The sequence below is a fragment of the Globicephala melas genome, chromosome 13 (genome assembly GCF_963455315.2).
Source record: "Globicephala melas chromosome 13, mGloMel1.2, whole genome shotgun sequence".
NCBI classification, from domain to species: Eukaryota; Metazoa; Chordata; class Mammalia; order Artiodactyla; family Delphinidae; genus Globicephala; species Globicephala melas.
In genome coordinates this window covers 27,303,987-27,331,535 of record NC_083326.1, presented here as the reverse complement: position 1 = coordinate 27,331,535, position 27,549 = coordinate 27,303,987, and the positions used below count along the sequence as shown (strand labels likewise).

The window sequence follows — 27,549 nt, the reverse complement described above, 5'->3', positions numbered from 1 at the left end:
GCATTTCCCCCATGAACCTGCCCGTAGGTCTCCAGCCTTGATTAAAAATGACTTAAACATTGAGGTGCTCCCACCCCGTGGCGGTGTGATAAATACCATTAAAGGTCTGACCGGAGGAGAAGCAAGGGTGGTTATTCCCCCAACAGGATCTTCGCCAGATTATCTTTCGTGCCTTCCTGTTAGTATGATCGGAGTATTTTGGTTTAGGAATGTAAGTGCTACTTTAAGGAACTAGGCATGCATGCTATTCGGTAGGATCTTTCTTCTGCCGCGCAAAAAAAAAGAGCTCGTTTTATCATTTGTTTGTTCCTCCTTCATTTTCTCTTGCATTCTTTGATTGTGGCGTCAAAATAGCTGTGTTATTTATATTGACACAGACTGGCCGGAATTAACTATCCCACATACCACTGCCGCGCAGTTTCCCCGCCTGTGTGCGAAATTGGAGGGTGCGGAGCTGGCCGGCCGTGCCTGGGTCTGGGAGTTCGGGTCTTGGAGAAGGACAGACAGTTTCACGAGAGCAATTCCCATGCCGTCTTGAATGGACCCTGGGAGACCCTGAGCTCTGAGCGAGACTCCAGTATTTTGGTAATGGAATTAGAATTTTGATGTGTTAAGATACAAGTATATTATGTCTGGTATTTTTCTTAGTTCATTAGTAAGGCTTTATTTTGTTAAATTTGCTAATTTGAATAAAATGAAACGTTTAGAGCACATTAACATTCTAAAAAAATAACAAGCCCCAGGGATGCGCCAGAAAGCTCACTGAGAAGAATGCGAACGTCTGTAAAATGAAACAGAACAGCCAAGGAGCATAGTTGGTAGGCGCAGGATTCAGCAGTGGAAAAAGAGAGAGGAGTTTTGCTTCGTTTCATTTCCGAAAGCTTTTGTTGTCAGCGTAATCTTTCCAAATGGCTTAGTATACTGAAACTTGCTCCATCAAGGACTTTTAACTTTTGGACGTGTAACTGATACTAGTCAGTGATGATTTGAGAATAGTTTTCATCACTGGTCTTAATCCCATTGTTATTTGTAGAGGACCTTGAAAGTTGACTGACTCATTTAGAGACTAAAGTTTCCTTGGGGCTCCGAAGTCCCCACATTTCTAACTTGATGAGACATCTCAGAGACCAACGCAGAGTGAATAGAATGGGAGATGTCTGTGAAAACAGGTCGATGCTGAAATCACCTTGTCTCCACTTCCGTGAATTAAACTTTAACTTCATTTACCTTACTTGCTCCTACGTGGAGATATTTGAGTCTTACAGGTGGAGCGTTCAATGGGGAGATTAAGTTTAGCAACAATTATGTGAAAAAGAAAAGGAGACTTCTTTAAAGAAGAACTCAAAGTGGGGTCAACTCGAACAGATGGTTTTCAGCGTTACTAAACAGGGAAAAATGATAATGTGACCTAGGAATTTAAGTAGAGTTTAGTCATGGATGGTTCTTGAAAAACCAGTGCTCAGTTTATTGGGTTGCTGTGGAGTTTTATTTATTCCTTTTCCAGGATACGTATTGGTCTTATTCATAATTTACCAGAAGGACTCTTATAAAGAATTTTGTGGGAGTGGCTCTAAGTCTGGCTGGAGATTGTGTTTAGAGTTTCAGCTGCATTATACCTTAATGGCATAGAAATAGGAAACTGAAATAGAAGCTGACTCTCTTCAGCGGGAAGGAGCTTGTCCAGACGTGTGTACTTTCCTTTCATAATATATTTGTTTGCAGTGTGCAAGAGACTGCACTCTTTTGGTTTTTATTCCATGTTCGACATTGCTTTCAGTTATATCATTAAAAGTGGTATTTTGCTTATAATGTAGCTGAATAAAGCAACTCTGTTGTGCAGGAAACAAATAACTTTTTCATTGGCGTTTGATGGCCAAATTTAGCTGGAGACAGCTAACCTTTCTCGGTGATAAGGCATAGATTTCAGCTGAAGGCATAGAGCTAATGGTAGAAAGCAGAAGAAAGTGAAATGTATTTGATCAGATATCTGCAGTTATAAATATTTGAACGTAACATTCCTTCTTCAAAAGCAGACATCTTACATGCTGTAAATGTTTATACCTTTTAGCACTTGGATGGACTTATTCTGACACAGTCAATTCTTTCAAAAAATGCATCTCTTTGCTGCCCTAACCCCTCCCCCTCAAAAGCTCTAGAGGCTGTGGGGAAAGTTCCATTAACTCTCTTCTTACTGAACGCCGTCCAGAGGATACTAGTGGGCCTGTGTGCTGCATTGCCCTGGCCCCGCTGCCTGTGTCCCCCTCGCCGTACTTACACCGGCAGAACTGGCACCCAGCACGTGGACCTGCCTTGGCTTGCTTAGCGCTGGGCACCTTTGAGCTTTTCTTCCGGAATTATTAATGTCTAAACAGGAAGAATTCATTGCATCACTGTCTTTAGCTCCCAGACCTTTATGCTCTTGGTAGGAAGCCTCATCTCATTTGGATTTGCTTTTTTCAATGAATAGCGCCGTGTCAGGAGGTGGATTTGTTCTGAAGTCTGATCAGGTGGTGTTTGGAATACATCTCCATGTGTGGTGGTGTAGAGGCAGGCTAGCAGGATGGAGCTCTGAGAAGGCAGATGTGAATGTGGAGTGTGGGTGTGCATCCCTGGGCTGCCATTCTGTCTGCTCTGGAGTTTGGGTACCAGCAATTTTTCGACTCTTGTTCTGCACTGGGCTTGGTGCTAACTGGCGGCATGAGTCACACAGGTGACGGTGGCTCTCTTCTCCTTCCTGTCTTCTCCTTGGGGATGTCACCCCCAACCTTTTCTGTCTGATGACCAGCAGTATGTTGGCAGCAGCCTGTTAGGGTTTGAATGTGCCTTGGGACCACAAGAGTGACAGCATTTTTTAGATTCATGCCTTCGCTGCCATCCTCTCTGGACCCAGGAACAAGTGAATTGTGTGTGTGGGGGGGGGGCGGTGGGGAGGTGGGACATTTCTCTTTGATGGAGGGGTGACCTCTGCCCTGAGGGAGCTGAGATCCCGCCCTACCTCTCTCACCAGAGGGGGGAGTGACTTATGGGAGGGCATATCCTCTTCATCCTCTGACTCTAGCTATGAATACCTTACAGTTTTCAGAAATGTCGACAAATTGTCACGAGCCCATTTTAAGAAAGGGGTCACATCAAATGTTTATTTAAGAAGAATTTCTTAATACAACAAACCTTATGGGAAAAATAAAGAAAAACTTTCACTATAAGTTTAAAATGTCTCATCCAGTTCTTTTAAAAGCATCTTTATTTTAAAATTAATTTTCTTCAAGAGAGGACTGTGAGGGTTATGACTTAAATAGTCGTGGGGAGGATACATATATAGGCACTGTAAACGCATTGCTTGTATTTGAAATTTACACTATCTGCTAAGGTATATCAAGTATATTTCAGACGGACTGGTAACAATTAGCAGTTGCAACTGTCTGTTTTGTGTATTCTTCATCCCTTGCGTCTGGCTACACGTGATTTGAACAGCTGAAGCTTTTCTTTCCAAAGCTAGTGCTGGTTGGAATATTTATGTCCGGAATGAAATGTTTTCCAGTAGCATACATCGGAATCGTAACGAAGTATAATTCTGTGGCTTTCAATATCCCTTAAAAGTAGTTTCCCGAAAAAGAGTTGGCATGTAGTCTTCAGTGCCAATGGCACTGAAAGTTACAAAGCGGAAATCATTAGAAACGCAACTATTTTTAGAACCCAAACATGTAAATATGTGTAAAATGATGAGTAAAACACCACACCGGTGAGTCGAAAAGATAAACTTAAAAAGCAGCTCCCTTGGGTTTAGATACGTTTTGCAAATATATTTCAAATATACGTTTTACAAACATATTTTACAAGTGTATTTCAACTGTGTGTTCATTCGGTAGATTTTCTTTCTTTTTCTCTCTGTTCTTTTGTTGTTGTTGATGATGCTTTGCTGTCAGGAATGTAATCAAGTCATCGCATTCCAAAAACTGACTTTAAGAGACATGTATTTTATGTGATCGTGAGGTTCAGACACCTCCTCAATGGAGTGTTGAAAGTCGGTTGAGATATTAATGTACTTTATTTTCAGGACTAAAGTAAGCTGGTGTTTTATTCCTTCAAAAGCAGGTAGGCTTCTCTCTCACCGTTTCTGGCACCCGGAGGATCGCTGTTGTCCGCTCAGCCCTCGGGTGCAGCTGTCTTGTTACTTCTTGCTCATTTAGGGTATGGGGAGCTAGGCTAACTTGTGGTGTTAGCTTTCAGGATGTAGTTGAAGGGAGACTCTGAAAAACTGAGGTTCTCTGGTAAAACTCTAGTTTTTTTCTTAGGCTCTAAGAATTAAAGAAAAAGCTTTTTTCGGCATTATTTGGTCTCACTTGAAAAACCCTCCCCTCGTCACCTCCTCCCATGTGAAAAGAAAGGATATTTGTTTAGGAATTTTTGTCCTTTGTCTCAGAAGAGGGCAGCATGCGCCCCTGTTTGCCATATGGCACTGTTTAACCTATGTTGCTCGGGCTGACTTGGGCTGCATGAGGTACTGATTCATTTCAGCATTCCAGAATGTTCTTCGAAAGTGAGGGCAGTGAAGGATGCAACCAGAGATGTGCCGAGAGGCTGTTCCTGTCTCTAGCAGCTTCTCATTCTGTTGATATTTGAGGGCTGTGAGCAAGTGTCACTTTTTTTTCCTGAAATAATTTTTGTGGAAAAGAGTTTGACATTAAATGTTGGCTGACTGTGTTGGTTCAGGAAGACACACAGCCCAAAGTGAGCAGTTAAAACTTCTGCTGGTTGTAAATAGGCAGAAAGTTGGGCTAGTGAGACAGGACTTTCACTGTTTCGTTCCTGATTATTCTGGTGACTTTAACCTAGAGCTAAAAAAAAAATGTGTTTTTTTTTTTTTTTTTTCCCCCTTAAAGAATTAGCTATTCTTTTTTAAATGGATGGATAAACCAATGGACAGATGGGTGATCCTGTTGTATAATTTAAACTTTTGTGGTGCTGTTTGGGATTATCTAGATGTTTTCACCTTGTTTAGTTTACATGTGTTATTTTGAATTTTCAGATAGATGTGGATTTAATCACAAGGGTAGCTCCTCTGCTAGATGCCACGTCTCAGGAAGCTGTGGACGTGGAGAATCACGATTTCTGCCTGCATTTTTAAGGTCCCTTATGGCTGTTGCCCACCAAAGCTCACGTGTGTCCAGACAGTCTCCTGCTGAATCTGTCTCATTCGTTTTAACCATACAGTGTTTCCTGTTTTAAGGAGAGGAGTAAACACATTCATACTCATGCATGTGTGTTGCCTGTAAAGCGTATGTGGGCATATGTGGATGGGAAGGTACCTCTCAGAGAATCTGAGTGGTGTGAATGAAGGCTGCTTTGGGTGACATCATGTATATTGACACCGTCAGTGACCCGGGGCGATTTTTGTGCCAGTTGGAGAAAATCATTCATATTGATAACCATAGCCCCACCAGATGGAGATTCATCATACCAGAGCTTTTTGTGTCTTTAGCATGACCGTTAGCAAAACGGTGATAATTTGTTCCTTTGAGTAACACCACGCGTAATTTAAATTAGTGTTACTGTGATGACCCAGCCACGTGCTCAGATGGCTTCCTTAGTTCAGACGTGGCTTTTTATGTTTTAAAACAAGAGGCAAGGACGATGACCTCATTTCTAAAACCAACTTGAAAAACACAACTATGAGTAAATAACTGAATTCCTGATGTAAGAATGCTTGCCATAGCAACGTAAACTTGGGACAGTTCTGCAGAGTCATGGGATTAGTGGTTTAGTGGTAGGATTAAAATTGGCCTCAGTAAATTACCCTGGTGACAGAAAAGCAGAATCTGTTCAGGGTTTTACAGGAAGATTGGCTTATCAGTTATTTTCTAGGTTGATGAAAGATTATGGGCTGCTTAAAATTTGAACTTTACAAAGGAAGGTTAATTTTCAAGTATCTGTAGGGATTGGTTAAAAAAAGAGGTTACAGCAGTTCGAATTTGGGATTTTTTGTGCGTGTGGGCGTCCATTGACCATCCGTGTTCATTTAGCTACAGACGTTCAGAGGGCAGTTGAGAGTGTGCATTTCAGCCAGCGGTTAAATTAGGTCTTTCCAGTGTCCATGGAAATAGTAGACTATTCTGGAAAGTGCATTAGATCTTTGGGGCCACAAAGGCACCATTTAGACGCTTACTGAGCTGTACCTTCGTGGCCCGAGCAGGTTACGGGGGTGCATCGCTCCAGGGTAGGGTTTTCATGTCTGTCGGGAGTTTTCAATTGATACTACAGGATGACCATGAAGGGAAAAATTCACTTTGCTGGTTATTTACCTTTCTTTGTACGTTTATGTTATTTCTATTTGGACTTGTTTAAAAAGGCTCATACTGAGAGTTATATGTGTGTTATTTGCAGCTGACTTAGAGATGATTTGGGGGTGAATCTGGGCATTTTACAGGTACTGAACGGCAGAAGGACTTAGTGATTCGCTGAGGCCACAGTGATGGAGCTGAGCTCAAACCCAGGTTTCCTGAGTCACAGTCTGGTCTCTTCCTGGTACCCCGTGCTGAGCGCACAGAAGAAAGTGCGGTCGCAGTCTGAGGTCAAGAGGAGCTTGTTGAGAAGGTGCAGGGCTGATCGAGCTCTGCGAATGTAGACCCAGCAAAGTGGTGGGTTATTTAGGACAGGAGGGAGAGGGCTCCACTTCAGTTTCACTTTCTGATGCTTAAATCTGTCTCCAGAGAGAAGAAAAAATGTTGACTAAATTTTTGCAGCTCTCCATGGGGATATCGTGTTAGTGGGAGAACTGGATAAACCATCCTACTTCAAGGCCACCCAGCATCACCGAACTCAGACTGGGAGGAAACGGGGAAGCCCCATCGTCACCCAAGACCTGGCAGCTGTGGGCACCTGTTCCCAGCTCAGCACGGGGCCCAGGTACAGATTTTCTTGGGAAACCCAATGGTAACACCCTACTCTCATCACTTTTTATAAGAGAGTAAATATAGAAAGCAAATCACCAGCAGGGGATAGAAAGTCCTAGAAGAAAAGAGCCAGCAAAGCATGCAGGGAAAGGGGTCCTCGAGGACCAGCGGTGGCTGAGATAGACCCGCAGTCTCTGGTGGGCCTCCTGGCTGAGGCCGCGGCAGAGGTGAAGCGCACGCTGGTGCAGAGCAGGGCACGTGCAGGGCCAGGCTCTCATCGCGATGGAGTGGGTGACTGCCAGGTGGGCTGGGGAGAGCCACAGGGGAGACCAGAGCAGGTGGGCACCTTCCCTTGTGCACATCTTTGGTGCAGGTGGACAAGATGGCAAGGAAGAGGAAGACAGGTGGGGGAGAGGGGCAAGCCGACCTCGGTGAGACCACACTTCCCTTTTCCCTGTTGGCGATGGCAGCTCAGACAGGTGGCCACGGCACCCATGGGACGGGCTGGCGGGGTCTTGCTCTGCTCCTGGATGCTGTATAGGGGATCCGTTCCCTCCGCCTGCTCCGGCAAATTTGGGAGCTGGGCCAGGGTGCAGTGAATTTGTCTTCATCATGCAAGAGCCGCTTAGAAAACCTGTCTCCTTTGCGTTCTCCACGTGGGCAAACATAGCCAACATTCTAGGTTTTCTCTTAAGGGGAAAAATCAGTAAACTGAGACCCAGATTTTGCATTCTGTTTTCCATTCTCTGAAGAAGTTAGTGCTGAGTACTTCTTCATTATCTTCCTGACACTATGCCCTAGGTAGTTTGCTACCTTTCTAGACATTTCTCAAAATACGTAACGGCCCATGTAAACTTGGATTGTAGAGGTATATTTAATCGGTGTATGGACATCACCCTCCTTCTGTGAGGATATTGGCAGAGGCACGTGGAGAATCTGGTGATTGAAATCCTGTTATTCGTCTGTTGGTAGGAAGAGTTTGCTTGTTTATCCCCATTCCATAAAGGGTGTGAGGTACACACTTGAGGTCTACATTAAATATAGAGTAAAACTTAAATAAAAGTCAAGAACAAGGAAATGGGATCATAGGTCCTGACAAGGGGAAAATAGGATTCCATATCCAGATCGTTGTGTTCCCTCCGGTGGGTATACTTGGACCAAAATTTATAATCTGAGCTTCCTGGTCACTAAACCAAGAGTGAAACAGGGCCATTTACATGTCGAATTGACAATACAGGCAAAACTCACCGGTTCTGTGAAAAAGAAGCCTTTTCTAGCCTGGAACCCTAAAGGAGACTGCTCACGTTGATTTGTGTGTTGACCTCGTTCACAGGCCACGTGTTTTCATGTAGACGGTCTTCAGTGATGCTCTTAGGGTGGGTTTGCGGTGGCTTTCCAAAGGTGGTTCCTTGGAGCTGCCCTGGTACAAGGAGCCGAGGGCATCAGAACGCAGTACCCTGCACTGAGAGCTATTTTTTGAATCACCATGACAATATGATCCCAGGTATTGAGCATTAACAGGTTCTCGCTGTATTAGAAATTGAAGTTTTACTACCAAGGACTTATAGACGTGAATCAAATTGGGCGAATGCCTGAAAAACCAGCCCCCCCCAAATAAATAGCTCATAAATGCTCTACAAGGCTCATTTCCTTTCCACAAACATCCATCTCACACCCGCTGTGAGCAAGGCTCGCACATTCTGTGTATATTTTGTTTAGTATTCATAACAGTTAGGAAGTCATTCTGGTCCCCTTCCCCCCACTTCCTTAACCACTGAGACTCTCGCGGGTAAGGAACTGGGGTTATCTGAGCAGAGCATCTTCTGGGCAGTCACCTTGAGTTTGACCTTCCTCATGCTCCTTGAAGCCTAGAGACTTTGAGTCTTGGTCTGCGCCCTCCGGAGTTGTGTCACTGTGGAGATCATGTCGTGGAAGGCCAGTGTTCCTCTTCCCGGCCCCTCCCCCTTTCTAGGCGGCCGGGGTTACTGATGGATCCCCAGGAGGAGCTGGGAGCCAGTGTCAAGGGTGCCCTGAGCTGGGGCCGGCCACCTGAGCGTGTGGGCCCCCGCTCAGCACATGGCCATGTCTGCTGTGAAGGTGAGCGGAGGCTTCGAGTAATCAATCTATCAAGAAAGAGAGTGGGGCTTCCCTGGTGGCGCAGTGGTTGAGAGTCCGCCTGCCGATGCAGGGGACACGGGTTCGTGCCCCGGTCTGGGAAGATCCCACATGCCGCAGAGCGGCTGGGCCCGTGAGCCATGGCCGCTGAGCCTGCGCGTCCGGAGCCTGTGCTCCGCAACGGGAGAGGCCGCAGCAGTGAGAGGCCCGCGTACCGCAAAAATAAAAAATAAAAAAAAAAGGAAGAGGGTGGTCTGGGGATTTGAAGCAGAGAAACTCCTGCATCAGCATCCAGCCGTCCAGCCAGCTAGCGGGGCTTGGCCCACCTCAGCTGCCTTCTCTCCTGGTCGGCTTAGCGAGCCTGCACCAGAGCCCAGAGGGGCCTGAGCTTGGGAAACAGGGGTCTGTATTTGCAAATCTCTAGGGCAGGCGTCGGCAGCCTTTTTCTTCCTCCCTCCTTTCCTCCCTCCCTCCCTTCCTTCCTTTCTTTCTTTTTTAAAATTTTTATTAGAGTCTAGTTGATGTACAATGTTGTGTTCGTTTCAGGTGTACAGCAGAGTGAATCAGTTATACGTATATACATATCTCCACTCTTTTTTCTTTTTTTAGCTTCTTTTCCCGTATAGGCCATTACAGAGTATTGAGCAGAGTTCCCTGTGCTGTACAGCAGGTTCTTATTAGTTATCTATTTTCTACATGGTAGTGTGTATATGTCAGTCCCAATCTCCCAATTTATCCCTCCCCACTGGCAGCCTTTTTTTTTGTAAAGGGCCAGATAATAAATATTTTGGGCTCTGTGGGCCAGAACTTCTTGTTAGAGCTAATTCACTCTGCCTTGTAGCAGTTATAGAAGCAGCCACAGACAGCACGTCAGTGAGGAAACAAGCTTCCTTTGTGGACACCGAAACTTGAATTTCATGTCATTTCATGTGTCGCAAAATACTGTTCTCCCTTTGATTCTTTTCCAGCTACTTAAGAAAGTAAAAACCATCCTCAGCTCACCAGCCACACAAAACAGGTGGCGGGCAGGCTGGCTTTGGCCTTGGGGCCACCGTAGGCTGACCAGCACGTGAAGATAGTGCTGCCTGGTAGATAGAATGCTGCTGTCGTTTGCAATTTTCCAGTTACCCCATGGAAAATGGTTAAAGAAGTGGGTAAAATGAGTAATGTGTTTATTTAACCCAGTAGGTCCAAAATGTTCCTTGAACACGTAGATGACATAAAAGTTACTGCTGAGTTAGTCTTCGCTCTTTATTTCACACTAAGCTTCGGACATCTGGCGTGGATCTTACACTAGGGCTCAGCCCGACGTGGACTCGCCCCTTCAGCCCCCGTGGAGATGCGCGGCTGCGGGGCTGGAGGTGCTGCCTGTGCAGGCGCCCCTGCCGTCAGCCAGGGCCTGCTGCTGAGGTCCACGAGGAACCTCCACTCCTCCAGTTCAGCTGTTTGTAGACAAGGACTCTAAGGGGAGATACGATACTTTGGAAATATCTCAGTCGAATCCGAGCAGCTTAATTAAGGGAGAAAAGTTCTTTTTTACCACTCTCAAGCCAGGAGCCGGGGTCGGGGGGCGCTGGGCGCTGAAGGGAGGCTGGGGCCTGACGCCGCATTGTGTCCGTCCCTTGGCGAGTCCCTGGTAACTTGGCCCAGCACGCTGGGAATCGGGAGCCTTCCTGTCTCCCTGTTCCCTGCTGCCGAGCCCCGCCTCTGCTGTAGCATCCAGAAACTCAGAAGTGTTAATCCCGGCTTGCAGGTGTGTGGGAAGGAATTGTAGTAAGAGGCAGCCTCTGGCTTCCAATCCAACATCCAGTCGTGGTGCCTTTTGGCCAGTTCTGGAGCCGGTATGCCTTTACTTGTTCATCTGTGAAATGGGGTGAGATGCTGGCCTCCTCCGAGGGCCAGTTAAAGGACGATGTGCCTTGTACCCGAAAGAAAGGGAGCGGAAAGCAGACTAAATTACAGATGAAGGTCACTTACCCGAGAATTTCAGAGCACGGAAGGATGGTTCCAGTTTATTCTCTGTCACATCTAGTGGTAATATGTAAACGTATAAACTTTACATCCAGCATAAAAAAGCATTTGGTTCTTCCTACTTTTTGCACATTAAAAAAAAAATCACCTGTTTATGTTACAAAGGAGGTGAGAATTGTGGTCTCATTCAATTAGATCGATGTACCTTATATGGAGCATATTAAACCTTAAACCTGTTTTATCCTCATTTGCCACCTTTTTGCTTTGTTAGCCTCACAATATAAAAAGCAACTTTATAAAATATAGAAACTGTTAACTTCGCTTGGGGGCTTAAAGTGTATCTGGAGTGAAAACCCTGGGCAGAGTTCATTGATTATTTTGTACATCGTTGTTGCAATGATGGTAGGACACCAACAAAATGCTCTTTGTTGGAGGAACAGAATATTTTCCTGAGATTATGCTTTTGCAGGGCCTCTCCCTGCATTCTTCATGGATGAACTCGTGCCGATCTCATTTCTGCTCCCAGGTCCTGGGGATGTGAAATACGGTTGTTGGATGAGAGCTCAGTACACTTTGAGCTCTGTATCAAAGCTGGTGAAAGTGCTGACGTAGGGGGTTTTCACTTAGGAGGGCCGTGTGGATGGAAAGGCCAAACTTCTTTTCCTCAAAATGGATCTGGAACCAGCGTGTTTCATCAGTCTTTTTAAAGTAGGTCATTTCCATGTAATACTATTAATAATAAGAAAAATGAAGATTCTTTCCCCCCAAATGGGTAACAATAATGTTCAGAAAAGGTGTTTCTCAGAGGGAAGAATAAAGTAAGTAACTCAAAGCAAATGATCTCCTTTAAAAGATGCTTCTGGGCTTCCCTGGTGGCGCAGTGGTTGAGAGTCCACCTGCCGATGCAGGGGACACGGGTTCGTGCCCCAGTCCGGGAAGATCCCACATGCCGCGGAGCGGCTGTGCCCGTGAGCCATGGCCGCTGAGCCTGCGCGTCCGGAGCCTGTGCTCCGCACCGGGAGAGGCCACAACAGTGAGAGGCCCGCGTACCGCAAAAAAAAAAAAAAAAAAAAAAAAAAAGATGCTTCTTTCAAGGAGCTGAGGGTTAAATACAGTGTCATGAATTTGTGTTCCTTCATGTCAGCAGTATTTTTGACTATGATTTGTATATTATTCATGTGCTGTTAGGTCCTGCCCTGGAGGACTTTACAGTGGGCCATTTTGTGAGTGTTGCAGAGTACGCTTGGGGATGGTTTGCCAGCCAGCTGGAAGGGGATTTCTAGGTATAAAATTGCAAGGGAGTCACATTGTGTTGGGATATTTATTACCTGCCACAGGTAGGCACAAAACCCTGCCGTTTTAGAAGACGGCGCAAAGCTAGTCTGTATCCCCATGTGTCTCAAGACTGCTGTTCCGTGTGGTTATTAAGTTTTGTCACGTTTTGAGGGTGAGACCTGGTGGAATTGCTTCCTCATCCTGGGGCTGGCCCTGTTCTTTGCCATGATGCTGCGGTTTACCTGCTATTCCTGCCTGTAAATCCAGGTTCAGGTCAGCAAGTTTTTTATTTAGAGTGAAGGTCACGTTCCATATCTTGCCCTATCCATCACTGAAATGCTTCTTTGGATAGTTAAATGGTGTTGAGACAGGCTAGAATTCTGTTTACTCTCTTGCTTGTGGACTCGTAGTATCAGTGTTCAGGAAACTTACCGGACTTTAAAAAAAAAAAGAAGATCGACTAGCATTCAGGTAGGATAACAAAGTCCAGATCGACATTGTTCAGCTCTGATAAAAAGCACTGTTTCTCTTTTTCTGTTTCACTGGCCCAACAGAACAGTGCTTTGGAGACGTGTGCACGTTTAGGCAAAGGGATGCTTCCACTCCAAGGAGAAGTGAGAACTTCTTAGGGTCACCGTTCTTTAGTGTGTGGGCCTGACATTCTTCGCAGAGTTTTCTAAATTCACATGCATCTCGAGTTGGATTTCATAAGTTGGCTCTTATCTAGGGAATGATTGAAGGCCCCAGAGCCAGTCACCCCAAGTTGGCTGTACAGCTGGGGCACTCAAGAGCTTAGGCAGTTTCTACCCAGGCACGTGACATTTATGGGTATTCATCTGCCTGAGGATCTGCTAGTCAGATGGACTTCAGTATGACAATAAATGCAAGTGTTCTGATTAAAGCATCCCTTTCTTAGACGAACCATGGCTGGGTTTGGAGGTTAGTGGAAAACAGACACAGGACTGCAGGCTTACATTGAATCACTCAGGGCAGAATTTCTTTCCTGTTCACTTGCAAGTCACTTTGTTTAATTCACTTTAAGATGTCTGAAGTTGGAACTACGAATATGAGCTCTGTCTTATTTTTTTTTAATAAATTTATTTATTTATTTTTGGCTGTGTTGGGTCTTGGTTGCTGCGTGAGGGCTTTCTCTACCTGCGGCGAGCGGGGGCTACTCTTCGTTGAGGTGCGTGGGCTTCTCATTGAGGTGGTTTCTCTTGTTGCGGAGCACAGGCTCTAGGCACACGGGCTTCAGTAGTTGTGGTTCTCGGGCTCAGTAGCTGTGGCTCGCGGGTTTAGTAGGTGTGGTGCACAGGCTTAGTTGCTCCGTGGCATGTGGGATCTTCCCGGACCAGGGCTCAAACCCGTGTCCCCTGCATTGGCAGGAGGATTCTTCACCACTGCGCCACCAGGGAAGCCCTGTCCTATTTTTAACTGAGAGGAATTGTAGCAGCTGAGCACAAGTGGGGTTCCTTTCCCGTTACCCCTTAACTTTGTTTCTTGTGTACCATCCCATTTGCTGGAAGGGAGTTGATCTGAATGTCATTATTCCAGGGAATTAATATGAAGCTATACATTTAAATTATTGAACCAGAATTAAATGTGGACAGCTGGGACCCGAGGTCCTATACTGTATTTCTCTTGCATAAGGGGGTAAAGACACACAGTACTTCACTTTGAAGACATAGAGATTTTCAGAAATAAATTATGTAGAAGTTCACAAAATGCTACGAAGACACAGCACTTTTCCGTTAGGGGTGGGTGGTGTGGAATTCACGGCAGATAACACGTTAATTGATTTTCAACCACATAGTTGAGTAATTGAGTTATAGCCAAATACTTAGGGTAGCGTTCCACTTGCCTAAGTTAAACTATTCCTTTTCAGATACGTATACAAAATGCAAAGTTCGTAGACTGCAAAGACTCCATCATCTTTGCCAGCAAGATATTTACCATCCAAAGAGGAAACTGCATTTTGAGAAAAAAGAACGTGTGAGAGATTTCACAACATGAATGTAATTTTATTTTATGCAGGCTACGATTTGTTGAATGCCTTCTAGATGCCAGTTGCTGTATTAGGCGTTTAAATCCAATAATAGCTTAATATATGTAGATTTTTAATATACATATATAAACTTTAACTTAAAAATTAAAATCTGACCATGTTATGTGAGTTTTCCTGCAACTTAAAAAAAAATCATTTTCCCAAATTAGTCCTTTTTTAAAAAGTGTTTTATTTTGTAATCTTTATTTATTATTTTTGCCCACGCTGCACGGCATGCGGGATCTTAGTGCCCCGACTAGGGATTGAACGTGTGCCCCCTGCAGTGGAAGCACAGCGTCCTAACCACTGGACCGCCAGGGAAGTCCCTGCAACTTATTTTTTTTTAACATAACCTCACAACTTACTCTTTAAGGGACGGGTGGAGTACAGATGTTTGCACACCCCGTCTGTGGTTTCCAAATGCCCAGTACCCAGTGTGGTCCAGTCTGACCCATCAGAAGGGAATTTGGGGTGAGCATCGGCCAGTGGGAGCGGGCCAGCTCCCGCCAGGTGGATGTCGCCCCGGGGAAGCTGAGCTGTGTTTGTCCCCGTGGGGGACTTTGTGTTGCTACCCATTTCCTAGTGTGCAGTATACCTCTGTGATACACAGTTTTGTGCGCGTGTGAGAATGTTTCTTTGGGCTTAGTTCCCTGAAACGGAATTTTTGGCAGGAAGGGGCATTTTCATGGATGGATGTGGACGCATTTCCCAACAGGATATCAAAATGCCATTTCACAGCCCCGGCAGCAGTCAGGGACCTGTGGCTTTCTCTTTGTCAGCACTTGGTGTTATCAGTCTAAGTCTTGGGCAACTTGATAGGGAAAACACCGCATTGTGTTTTAAAAATTTAAAGCCACATTTAGCGTTTCTTAACGTTTGTTGACTATTATTTCTCTTGTGAACCACCTGTTCACTTACTCGGTCGGTTTTTCCACTGAGTTATTCATGATTTGCTGCTTTGTAGGAACGTTTTGTTTATTAGGACAGTAGCTTTGTGCTTTGTTGTTGCTCCCCAAACATTCAAATCGCCTACATCTGAGTTGTTTCGCAAAAGGTGTGTGACTGAAACTGATTTTTTTTTTTTTTTGCATTTGAGTGGGTGAAGGAGTGTGTAACAATTGTTTTGATTTCTTACCTGATTATTGTAATGGTTACTTTTTCTCTTGATTCCTGGATAGATTTTGGGCATTTATATTTTATTAAAAAATTAGCAATTTCTTTCAATATTGTCACACTTGTTAATGTTTTGAAGAACATTGTATTCTTTTAATTTTCCTTCCTTTGGTGGTCAGTAGACCTAATTTTCCCCAGCCCCTGCCTTTTTTTCTTTTGACTAGGCCAGCTTTGTCATTTTTCTCCTTCATTGGGCTTAGCAAAGAGCCGGTTATGGACTTCATTTATCAGTTTTGCTGTTTTTTTCTGATTTGTGGTTACCTTTTAAAATTCAAATTTAAGGATTTTAATTTTTCTTTGTTACTTTTTGATTTGAATATTTCACTGACGTATTTTCTTTATTTTTAAATCCTGCAGCTGGTTATACTTTCAGCTTTCTGTGTGTCCCATAAATTTTGACACAGAGGAGTTTCAGGAGCATTTTGCAATTGCCCCGTGATCTCGTCCTGCCCCAGGAGTTGTTACAGAGAGTTTAAAATTTTCCAAATGGGTGGACTTTCGTTAGCGTTGTTTTTGCTTTCGCTTGTTAGTTTTTGGTATCACAGTACTATGTATGGAGCCTGGGAGAGCTGTGCTGCTTCTGATTTAAGGAACTGTTAGAGCCCATCTTTGTGGTAAGCATGCAGCCACCTTACCTCCTATTGTCACTTTAGCAAAGTGGTTGGTGTGGGGTTTGATACTTACATACTAGATTGAACTCTACTTTTTAATTCAAGTCTTCTATTGTTTTTACCTCTTTAATCTGCCAGGTTTAAGAGAGATTTGTTAATTCTCCCAGATCCATTTTCTCTCTTTTGATCTTTCCATGTATTCACTGGGGTGTTTGCTTTGTGTATTTTGTTCTCTGTTATTTGACTTTAAAGGTGTAGGACAATTTTATTCTTTGTGATTTCTTTTTTTTTTTTTACCCTTAATCATTATAGTATGACTTTTGTGCAATTGAATGCCTTTTGTGCAAGTGAATGCATTTTGAACCATGAATTAAACTTTTCGTGATATTTCTGTCTTCACTGTTGTTTTTGTTTGCATTTTTCTGGTATATTTTGTCTGTGTGTCCAGATTTTCTGAGTTCCTTCATTTTGGGTGTCTTCTGCACAGGGCATATAGTTGGATTTAGTTTTTAACCCTTTCATTGAGTCTTTTGAATAAGTAGATCCATTTATATTTTTTGCTGAAACAGATTTCTTAGGTGTTCTTTCCTAATTTTTTAAAAAAACTTTTACCTTGTTTTACGCTTTCTTCTTTGTTCTCTGTTTCTAGGTGTATGAATTATGCTTCCTCTCCTTTAATCCTTGAAATCAGAAGGTAGATAGAAAGTCCAATGTTTTCAGTTTTACTAGTGGTTATATTTATAACTTTTGCCTAAACCCCTGTTTCTCAAGTATCCACTTCAGTAACAATGTAATTCGACTTCCTCTTTGGGAAGGGTGAAGAAATTAGTACTTCTGTTACCTTCCTCCCTTTCTTTATCTCTTCCCCTCTCCCCACACGGTATTGTAATTCCTTTTTTGGATGTTGTTTTAGTCTACTGTTAATTTATTATTTTACATTGTATATGCTGTCTTGCAAGCAATGTAATAATGACACGTTTATATGTGTGTCACAGTTACTTAGACTTGATTCTATTTACACTTATTTCTTTGCTTATTGGGTTTAGTGATCATTACCAGATTTTTCGTTTTTATTTTTTCGCCTGTGAGTTCTTTGAATGTTCTTTTGTTTGGCCGGATTCCCTTTCCAAGTAGATGGGAAAGGATGGTTCTGGGGAGGACAGGCGTCCTTGCTGGAGTTAGCTTCCTGAGCAGGAGAGGGTGCTGGGGAAGGAGGGAGCCTCGAGGTGCTCGTGTGTGTGTGCGCGCGCGTGCGCACGTGTGTGAGCACGGCAGGTGACGTCTGAGAGGTTGTTAGGGGCTGTGGGTGACCTTGAGGGTGCTAGGCTCTGTCCACAGGGTAGTGGGCGTCCTGAGGGCTCTCACCAGCGGTGAGGTGATGGGTTCTGGGTGACCCCTCAGTGGTCTTCAGCAGGGGGCTCGCCGGCGGGGGGACTGAAGAGGGGGCTGTTTAGGGAAGACGGTGCAGGGCAGTGCAGAGGGAGGGTGGTGCTTGGGGCCAGACCCGTGGCTGTGAGACTGGAGAAGGGGGACCCGAGAGGGGCATTGGAGGGTGTGGTCCTGGAGACGTGGTGACGGATTGGGCCAGTGGGAGATGGAAGGAGGCCCAGTGTAGATGTGGTGAGTGCGGGACCCGGGCTTCCAGGTCTGGCCCTGGTAGAGGCTGCACCCAGACAGTGTGGTCCAGCTTCCTAAGACTGGCAGTGTCTCCTGCGCTGGGCCAGGATCTCTGTCCAGTTACATCATACAATCTGTGAGGGCATCAAATGTTCGGGAAGAGGCCTGACTGCTCCTGCGGGAATGTTTCGACAGCAGTGGCCTGGGCCTCCCGGATCCCAGAGATACTTGTGTTCCCTGCTGCCCCGACAGAAGTGGGCAGGTGACAAAGCACTCAGTCCACACACGGGCACAGTAAGGGCCAGAGAAATAATGCAGAGGCCACACATCCCGGTACAGAGAAGGGGGCTGAGGCCCAGGAAAGCTCCCTGCGAGGGGTTGCTTCTGTCTCATGCCAGGTGGCGGAGGGGATGCAGACCAGCCTTCTCCCCTGCCCCACCAGGATGCTGGTGGCAGAGCACGCCTGCCTTCTGAGTTCAGGAGGTTGAGGGTTTGACGGCTGTCATAACCTCTGAACTGATGATACGTTGCGCATGCTTGTAGAATTATTCTTTAAAAGTTCTTAATAGCAATAGTGTTTTTATCTGATTCTAATTTCTTCTGGCCAGCAGGTTGGTGAGGGAGACTGTAGGTCATGTCTTTGATGTGGGTAGAATAAAGCATCTGAAAGTTGTCTTTTAATTAATCAGCTTGCAAGAATACTTTTAAGAAAATTACTTGGGAAGGAGAAAGGAATATAGAAGGAATTTTAAAAATCAGGTTTATTGAACTTTATGGAAACACTGTCAAGGGAAGGGTAAGCCGTTGCAGTGTGTAGGATTTACATAAAATCGCAGAGAAGAAGTTCTTAATGTGAATTAGGTCAGAGCTTCAGTGCTTTCGGCCGAGGATGGTTGTAAAATATTTGTTACCAAAAAATGAAGTGGATTAAAATTCTCAGAATAAACCAGAGAGCACAGAAGAGGATTCGTATGGAATTTCCAGCCCAGGAAGAAGTGGGACATTCCAAAGCTGACTTATAAAAGGGCCCCTTGGATCAGAACACTGCACAGTGTCAGTTAAATGCCGCATCTAAAATAACCTGAACTTGGAATTTCTCAAGCCATTAGTGCAAAAAAGAGTCACTGTGGGAAGCATATTGTGCTGGATAGAAATATACCCTTTATGGGGCCCTTCTTTCCATATTCGAATTAGAATTGTATTCTGAAAACTTCTCATTTGCTCCAGAGCTAAGTTAAAATTGGGGGGGGGGGAGAAAGGGACTCTTTTCTGTAAGTTTTTGGCCCAGACAACTCAGCAGAGAGCATGAAGTGTAACAGGGAGTTTAAGGCTGTCCCAGATTCAGCCCATGAAAACTGGCTGCCTCGTCTAGAAAAAAAATTTGTAAGCAGTTGGTGGATTCTAGTGATGACCTCAGACATCTAGAGGTCTAATCCTCATTTGAGATAATACTGTTTCCGGAGCAACGTATTTTAAGTAATTTTAACAATGGATTATTGACCTCATAAGGCCTGTAAATATTATTCACTTACGTCTTGTCTTACGATCTTTAAGGGAGTACAATAGTCAAGCATTTTAAGTGATTTTAAGCATTTAAAATCCACATTGTTTTGGCTTTTTACTGTGGTAAAATATATATAAGGTAACATTTGCCATTGTAATGATTTTTAGATGTACAGTTAGTGCCTACGTTGGTTTTTTAAATTAGTGAATATTAGTTGAAAGGAACATAAGACAACACCGTGATGTTTCTAGGTACAGTGTGACTTAACCTTTCAGATTCCAGGGCTTGAGAATAAAAGAAGATAAAAATAGACAGTGAAGTCTCTGTTTATATTTCTTTAAATATTAAAGTTTCTGGCCAGGAGACTAAAGTTACCAAAATCCCTTTTATCTGAAAAGCGAATCTCCTCCCTTGGCCCAACTCAGTAATTTTATTTAATTTCTTTTTACATTGAAAGAAAGCACTTTGACCCTGAATGCAGTCGTGGAAACCATTACTAGGTTTTTGGTTATTTCAGTGTGGACGGGAAAATATGTAACCCGAAATCGTGAGTACTTTCTTTTAACTGTCCGCTCTGTACAATACACACATTCATAGACCTGTACTAAAACTTATTTTTAAAGAGCCCTCCAACTAGAAGGAGGTAATGAGTGTAGCTTTCTTAGTAACATAAAAACAGGACAGCAAATCCCTAATAATAATAAGTTTGGGTGTCGTTTTGGGCCGGTGGCCTCACTGTGCTGCACAGTTTACTAATTTTACATTCTGCAGGGAGAAGGTCAAGGCTTTCTCCAGGGCAAGGGAACCTCAGCACAGCCTGACTTGACTCCATCAGCTATTTATTCAGGCAGACGGAGCTAAACCTGTGGAAAGACTATAACTTCATTTAAGAAAAACTATTCGGGAATGAACTTTAAATGCCTCTAAAATCGATATGGGAGGTTGGAGGCGTGAGACCTGGACGTTTTCTTTCAGCGCTGTGTTCCTCCTTGGCAGTGCTATACTCTGATGGTGAAGGATCTTTCATGGTTGGGGAAGCATAGAAAATGTGAAGCACTGCTGAATGCAATCTGTACACCCCAGGCCCTTTGCTGAGGTCTAAACAGGGTAGGTAACAGGGGAGTGTGGATCGAAGTTTCCATTTATTCCCCCGAGTGAGAGTTTCTGTCTCACAAATACCTAGTGTGGTGGGTTTTCTTACTAAGTGGACGTGGGCCTGTCCCCAGTCCCAGACGCTGAAGGACGCCGCCAGTCTTAATTCTGCCGTCTCTAATTTCAGATAAATGAACACATTTCTGCGAAAGTGGGAAGCGGAGATCGATGGCCCGTTTCTCGACCTTTCTGGTCCACAAGAGCAAGTCTCAGTGTCGTCACATATGCACCAGGAGACCTCCTCCAGCTGCCTGTCAGCATGTCTGGAAGTGGCGCTGAGGCCTCTATGTGCAGATGGGCACGGGCTGGGCTGCGCGTACGGCCGTCCAGGGTTACTCAAGGTGTCCCCTTGTTCTCAAGCTCAGGTCTGGAAGAGGCTATGGTGCCTCTTGGGGAGAGGCTATCCGGCAGGACAGAGGGAGCTAGAGATGACCTGGCAGTGGCCAGAAGCACTCAGACCGCCCTGCATCTGTTCTTACTTTTCTGTCGTTGCCCTGAGGGTCTGTGATGCATGTGGTTACCTTATCCAGGGAAATGCATTTCTCTGGTAACAGAAAAATCAGGAATTGAAGGTACTTACAGTTTGAACATGTCTGCAGATGCAGGAAGTTACTAAACTTCTGCTTTGAAAACGAGGCTGCCCATCAGATTGCAAAAGACTTTTGAGGCTCAGACTCCAAATTGATTTGACGTGTCGTGTTTTTCTGAAGATCACAGCCAGCCCCGGGGCCAGGACCTGGCTTCATGTCCCCTGGCCAGCACCCTCTCTGAGCCAGTTGTAGCTTGCAGTCCCTGGCGGAGAGGGGTCACTTCTGCCCCCGGTGCTCAGAGGGGTGGGCCTGGGCAGAGAGACTGGTGGGAGATGTTTGCTTTCACCGAAGTTGTTTGTTCTCTGAGGCGAGAGAAGCGGGACCAGCGGTCCTTCCATTCCTCCCGGCCCCAGGTTCCAGGTGACGCTCCCCGAGACCCAAGGTTGCTTCTCATGGACTCTACATCCCGGACCCCAAGGCCTCACGTCTGAGCCTCCGGCAGGCCCTGAACTGGCCTCTGTTTTAGTTTCTCCTTGGAAATCCAGTCCTCGGGCCCTGCCCCGTCTGCCCAATTGGCGTGTCGCTGCAGGGTCCACGGGCCGGGCTCTGCAGGTTCCCTGGTCCTCCTCCCATGGCCGCAGCACATGGTAGCCTCCTGTGTGCCCGAGAGTCTGACCTCAGGTCCTGCCGGCAGTGAGGGCCTTCATCACCTTTGCCTTGTTTGCCCACTTGCCCCCTGTTCCCCATCATGGTCCCCTCCCCCGGGGGCCGCTTCGCTGCCAGGGCCGCCTTGCCAACTCCGTTCCCCAGATTCGGGGTGCTCACCCCGAATGTCTCCCGCGGCCTCTGGCTCTGCCGCAGCATCTCCTTCTGGGCGTCTGCGGGAGCCCCTCCTCCATCCCTGCCGCCATGGTCTTGATTTCCCTGGAACCCACCTCATGCACGGCCCCGCCTCCGCCCTCCCGTGCGCTGAGCACCTGAGCATGCAGGTCACCGGGCGGGGTTCTCTTTCGGGTCCTCCTCACGCTGCCCGGGGCTCTTGGGGTGAAGCCCGTGTGAGGGGGAGGGTCCACTTGTGGACGGTGGCCGTCGTGCAGGAGACTGGGTGGTCTGGGCTGGGCGGGGGCCAGCTGCGCCCTGGAGCCGCAGGGCAGGAGTGTCCCCCGGGTGATGTCACCGTCCCTGAGTCAGCTGAGAGGCAGCAGGGCCCCGGCGGGGGCGGGGGGGGGGCAGCCACACAAACGTGCACTGTGCCTGTCTTTCAGCAGGACCCTAATAGCAATTAATGTAATCAGTGTCACACATCAAGGATATGGAAGGAGGGCTCCCCTGATGGCGCAGTGGTTGGGAGTCCGCCTGCCGATGAAGGGGACACGGGTTCGTGCCCCGGTCCGGGAGGATCCCACGTGCCGCGGAGCGGCTGGGCCCGTGAGCCATGGCTGCTGAGCCTGCGCGTCCGGAGCCTGTGCTCTGCAACAGGAGAGGCCACAACAGTGAGAGGCCCGCGTACTGCAAAAAACAGCAAACAAACAAACAAAAAGGATATGGAAGGAGCTTGAATTAATATTCGCTCCCAAGGGACCTCGGCAATTTTCAGCAAGGCTTAGACGAGTCACAGGGGACAGGGAAAGTCCGAGAAGCAGCGGTTGGAAGCCCGGGTCTGTTTTGAATCCAAAAAGCCTCTGCGCTTCTAAAGCTTGAATCCAGGGTGCAGTGAGCACAGGAAAGTATAGGCAGAACCGGGTCTCTGCAGCCCTCCCCGCTGCTCAAGCTTGTCATGTGCCTCCAGCTGTGGAAGCCTCTCCCCGCCTGGTCCTCCGTGGGCCTTCGCCCTCCCACCCACACCTGTCTTCTCCGTTTCATCTTCTCTGTTCTGCCGTCTTTATTTCCAAGGTGTCCTCTTCAATATCCCAGTGTGGAGCTCCACCCTCTGCCTCTCCCCAGTGAGAGCGAGACCCCCAGCTTCCCTGCCCGCCCAGCCCTTGCCTGGCCACCTCCGTGCTGTGTGACGTTAGCAATGTGCTTGCCTTCTCTGTGCCCTACTTGCCTTATTTGTAAAGTGGGGAGAATGACCATAATTACAGGGGAGATGGAATATGTGCTGAGCTCATGCCTGGTACCTGGCAAGCCCTCAAAACATGTTAGCTGTTGTTGTCTGTCCACTGAGTGGCAGCCTCCGTGGGGTGGTGTTCAGGTGCCTGCAGGGAGATCTCGGAAAGAAGCCACAGGGGCCCTCATGTTGCTCCGTGGAGGCGGGTCCATCGTGTGGTTGGCTGGACCACACCAGGGGTGCTCGCATCTTCCTTTGTTTGGAGGGACCTGTGTCTTCCGCCTCTCACATGCTGGCCTTCTCTTTACTCTCTCTCTAATTTGTTTCAGTTATTTATTTTTTTTGCAGATAGACAACATTTCATTTAAATGAGACAGCCTTTGTAAAAGCATATGCTCTCTACTAAAATGTTTTATTTTGATTTTCATGGGTGATTAAATGGTTTTCTGCACAGCATGCAAGACAGTGTAATTTTATTTTAAATTTTGGACTAATTCTAGATTTGCAGAAGGTTGCGACAATAGTTCAGAGCGTCCCATCTCCCCTTCAGCCAGCTTCCCCTGACGCAACACCTTAGACAACATCAGTGCTTTTGTCAGGAGGGCAGGACCTGCGGTGGTGTGTCACTAGGGGCTGACTTCCGGGCCCTGTTGGGATTCACAGTTCCGTGAGTGTCCGCCTTCTGCCCCAGCCGGGTTCCCTACCGCATCTGGTGGTCACTTTTCTCCGGTTATGACGGTTCCTTGGTCCTCCTCCGTTTCTCCTGGCGTTGGCAGTTTCCAGGAGGACCCGTCCGCTGTCTCGTCGTTTGTGCCTCTGATTGGGTTTCTCTGATCTCCTCCTCCCCGTTAGAGCCGGGGAGGCGTTAACATCACAGCACGTCGGGGTCAGTCTTTCAAAAATCGACTCATGCTTCACGGTCTTTCCGGCTCTGCTTCCTTTGTCTTTTATTGCTTAATGGATCTACAGCTGAGGGTGCAAAGCGCCTGCCGTCAGGGCGCCGGCCCTGAGATTCTCCCCTCTGACCGTGTGTTCAGCCGAATCTGGAACTTTCCTCCCAGGTGCCACGGGGCATCACAGTCTCAGAGCCGTCCTCGATGTGGACTGGCTCCCTTGGCCCAAGGGAGACGGTAAATAGAGTTTTTAAACGGCCTCTTTCTTCTTTGAGTTTCCTTGACTAATGAATTACAGCCAAAGAGTAAAATCTTTTCTGTTTCCTCTCCCTGTTCACCTGCTGTGTCCAGGAACAGGGAGTTGTCTCTGAACACATGTGACTTTGAGATATTCAGTCAAGGAAAAACTGTCAGAAAAAAGTTCATGCTTAGTTTTAAAAACTCAAACGTTGAAGACAAGTCATCCAGCTGGTGTGAGATAATGAAGAGCCTCTGGGCACCTAGAGAGCCTGGTCCTGGCCGGGGCCTCTGGGAGATCCCCTGATGGTGAGGCAGCAGTGAATTCACCACCGGATGTCGTTCGTACAGCCCGTGCTGCTTCTCTGCATTGCTGATGCTGCTTAGATGATATCATCCTTTCTCACTGGCCCTGCTGCATCGTCCTGAGGGGCCCAAGATACATCTCAGGTCTTAAAAGATACGTCCACTAAGTAATTTCTTTAAAAGGGGAGAAAGGAAGGGAAACGTCTCAACCTCTTCATGAGTGAAATGACCAGGTCTGGGGTGCAGGAGCGGCCTTGCAGGCCCCCCATCACCTACCCTGCTGCAGGGCTCTGCACTCCTGGACCCCCGGGACCCTGGTGCCTCCCAGCAGCCCTTCCTGGACGCCAGCCGCTAGCTCAGGGAGCCGCTAGCTCCCCTGAGCCCGGAGATGCCAACATGTTACGTGATCATGTAAAGAAAGGGAAATTACCAGGAGCTCTTATTTCCAGGGATCCTCGCCTGCCTTTTTTCATTGATAAAATAGTACGTTTAATTTATGGTTAAGAAGATCGACTTGCATGCACTGCTTGTAGCTCATGCAGCAGAAATACCTCATTTTAGACGTTAAAAGGTGTCTGCGAGTGCTGTTTTTAAAGCTCGCTGTCAGCCACCTACTGCAGAGGTCTTTTGAATGCAGTGAGGACAGTAGCACACCCCAGTCAGACTCCCGATCCGATGCTCTGCCTCATCAGCACAGACAAGCAGGATGAGGTATGGAGATGCCCTGAGACCCGAGGTCCAGGACAGGCAGCCCCCTGGGTGCGGTGTTTCTGGTGGGGCTCGACCTGCAGGGAAGCACAGTGTCGCCCAGGAAAGCACGTCCTCGGGTCTTTGTTGGTGATGTGTGACAGCCTGCATCGGCGGACAGTCAAGGTTAGGAAACGAAAGGCCCTGTGCATTTGCAGCAGTTTATTTCTTTCTTAAAGAAAACCAATAGCAAACTTTTCTTAAAAAGGTAATTATTGATACTGTAATACCAACCGTTGATCATTGCAGACTCTGAGAGGCCGGGAGAGTCCTGTCTCTTCCCCAGAGCACCAGCGTTAGATGAGGGGGCTTATTACTTCATTTAACACGTTCAGGGCAAGTCAAATTTGGTTCAATTAGAATTCCTTCCTATTTAATCCGTCGGACTTCCGTTTCGCAGACCTGGGATTGAGGGCAGGCTAAGCACCGAGTTGTTACTTTGACCTTGGTGTGGGACCGCTTTTCCCGGCTTAGCTGGAAACGTGTTAAAAGGAGTTTGATGGTAAATAGAAAAGTAACCGAGCATGAACACCTGATTGCGAAGCCCTTTTATCACCTCCTTTTTATTAGGACCAATTCAAGAGCAAAACTCTTCAAGACGTTTTCCCTGAGAGGCAGCTGTGTAAGCAGATCTGCAGAGCGTATGAGGACTTTCACTTTTATTATCTGGGAGGGCGTTGCTGAAGGACGTTAGTTTGCATATGAGTAAGATTTTTTTTTTGCCCACATTTCCACAGCTTGCTGCTCCTGGGACGGCATTTTTGGGCAGAGCGCTTCCAAGATGCAGAGAGCTGACCTTTCCCTGCTGGGAGGAGCCATCTCAGTGCGGAAAGCAAGAATGCGATCATTTGTAGACTTTGGGGTGTTCCTGTTTCCATCTTTGGTTTTTCGGGTGGTCTTTAACGAGAGGAGCTGTAGGTCTTTCTCTGCACCCTGTGTGCCCCGACATGCGTGGACTCGTGCCTTTGTGGCTTCGGTGTTTCCACCTAAACAGACATTCTGGACACTTAAGTGTGTTGAGCCTGCGGTTCCTGATAAGGAGATGTGCGGTGGTGACACTCTTTTTCCTCTTTCTCCAGTAATCGTGTGGATTGTCCTTTGATGAAAGTCATGAAATGGTTTGATTTGAATTTGTACGAAGGAGTCTCTGGGTTTGAAGAACGGAAACCTCAGGTGACGTTCCTCCCCCAGGAGGATCCCACGCGGTGCCTGGCGTGGCGATGGGCACGTGACTCCGTGTGGCCACGGCAGGCTCACCGGGGAAGCTTGGATGGCGCTGCTATAAGTTTAGAAGCCCGAAGGAAAATACTAAATGTGATTTTAATATGAAAGATATTACGATGCAAAATAGGAAAGGGAGAGCTCATACGGTTTCTTTCTGGATTTGGGGGAAATCACTGCATTTTCGGTGTCAGAGAAGGAGGGAGCAGACGTGGGATTTGCACGTGGAGCCCTTGGGGGCGGGGCGGGAGGAGGTTCCTTCTGGCGTCTGCGTGCCTGGGGTGAGGGTGTGGGCCCGCAGCGGGGAGCCGGTGAAAGCACCTGAGCCCCTGAGAAAACTGTGGACCCTTGTAACTCAACACGACGCAGATTCTCTTTTTGAAAGTTTCTTTCGGCGTGGCTTTTCCGTAAGTGCTTGTGACATCAGGAATCAGAGCTACAAGGGATAATTCGCTAAATGATCTATGATTGAAGCATCTGGAGAAGGCGGTCCTGCACACGTGGAGAAGTGCAGGGTGCACACGTGCTGGGTGAAACTGACCCAACATCAGTGGGTATCCTTTCAAACAAATAGCTGTGCTGAACGTCGGGACTTGAAGGTGAGTGAGAGGTTTACCTCCTCAGAAGAAAAGTGAGATTTCCTGTTTGTTTCCTAGCGGAGCCGTGTTTTCAGAGCGTGACGTGGGGAGGAATTATCCGGATTGATTGCAGGACAGGATGAGCTGTTCTTAGGAAAGGAGCCTCCTTGTGCTAAAATAAAAAACATGTTGATTATTCTTCTGCACATCACTCCTTAAAGCGAGCATCATGGTCTTATTCTCGGTTCTAATTTTGAAGGGTCTCCTGTCACTTACTTAGCTTTTTTAGTATAGTTTCCCTTGAGAGACTGAAGAACTAGTTTGAGAAAACGCCCATTAACTGAGAAAGCAGTTAGGGTTTGCTTCTCTAAAATGCGGGCAGGTTCAGTTTAAGGAGAAAAAGCTTAAGTGTTTACAAATCCTGCAGCTCCTTACTGAGACCTTCCCAAGGAGAAAGTTCTAACGTACAAGGAACTTATGCAGATTTTTCTTGGCCCCGCCCCTCCCATGGTGTAATATGCACTTACCTATGAATTCTCAAATATAAGCATCTTTTGTTGCGTGTGTGGCACCTTGCCGGCAGGTCTCCGTAACCTTCCCGTGAGCCCTGCCGGCTTAATTCAGCGGAAGGACAA

At 46.6% G+C, this 27,549-nt stretch overlaps 1 protein-coding gene across 4 annotated transcripts in view; it reads left to right on the top strand.

The window, feature by feature from the left end:
* The window catches only part of ZNF516 (zinc finger protein 516), a 113,824-nt gene that overhangs the window by 4,388 nt on the left and 81,887 nt on the right, over positions 1–27,549 (top strand). The gene's annotated exons all lie outside the window — the stretch shown is intronic.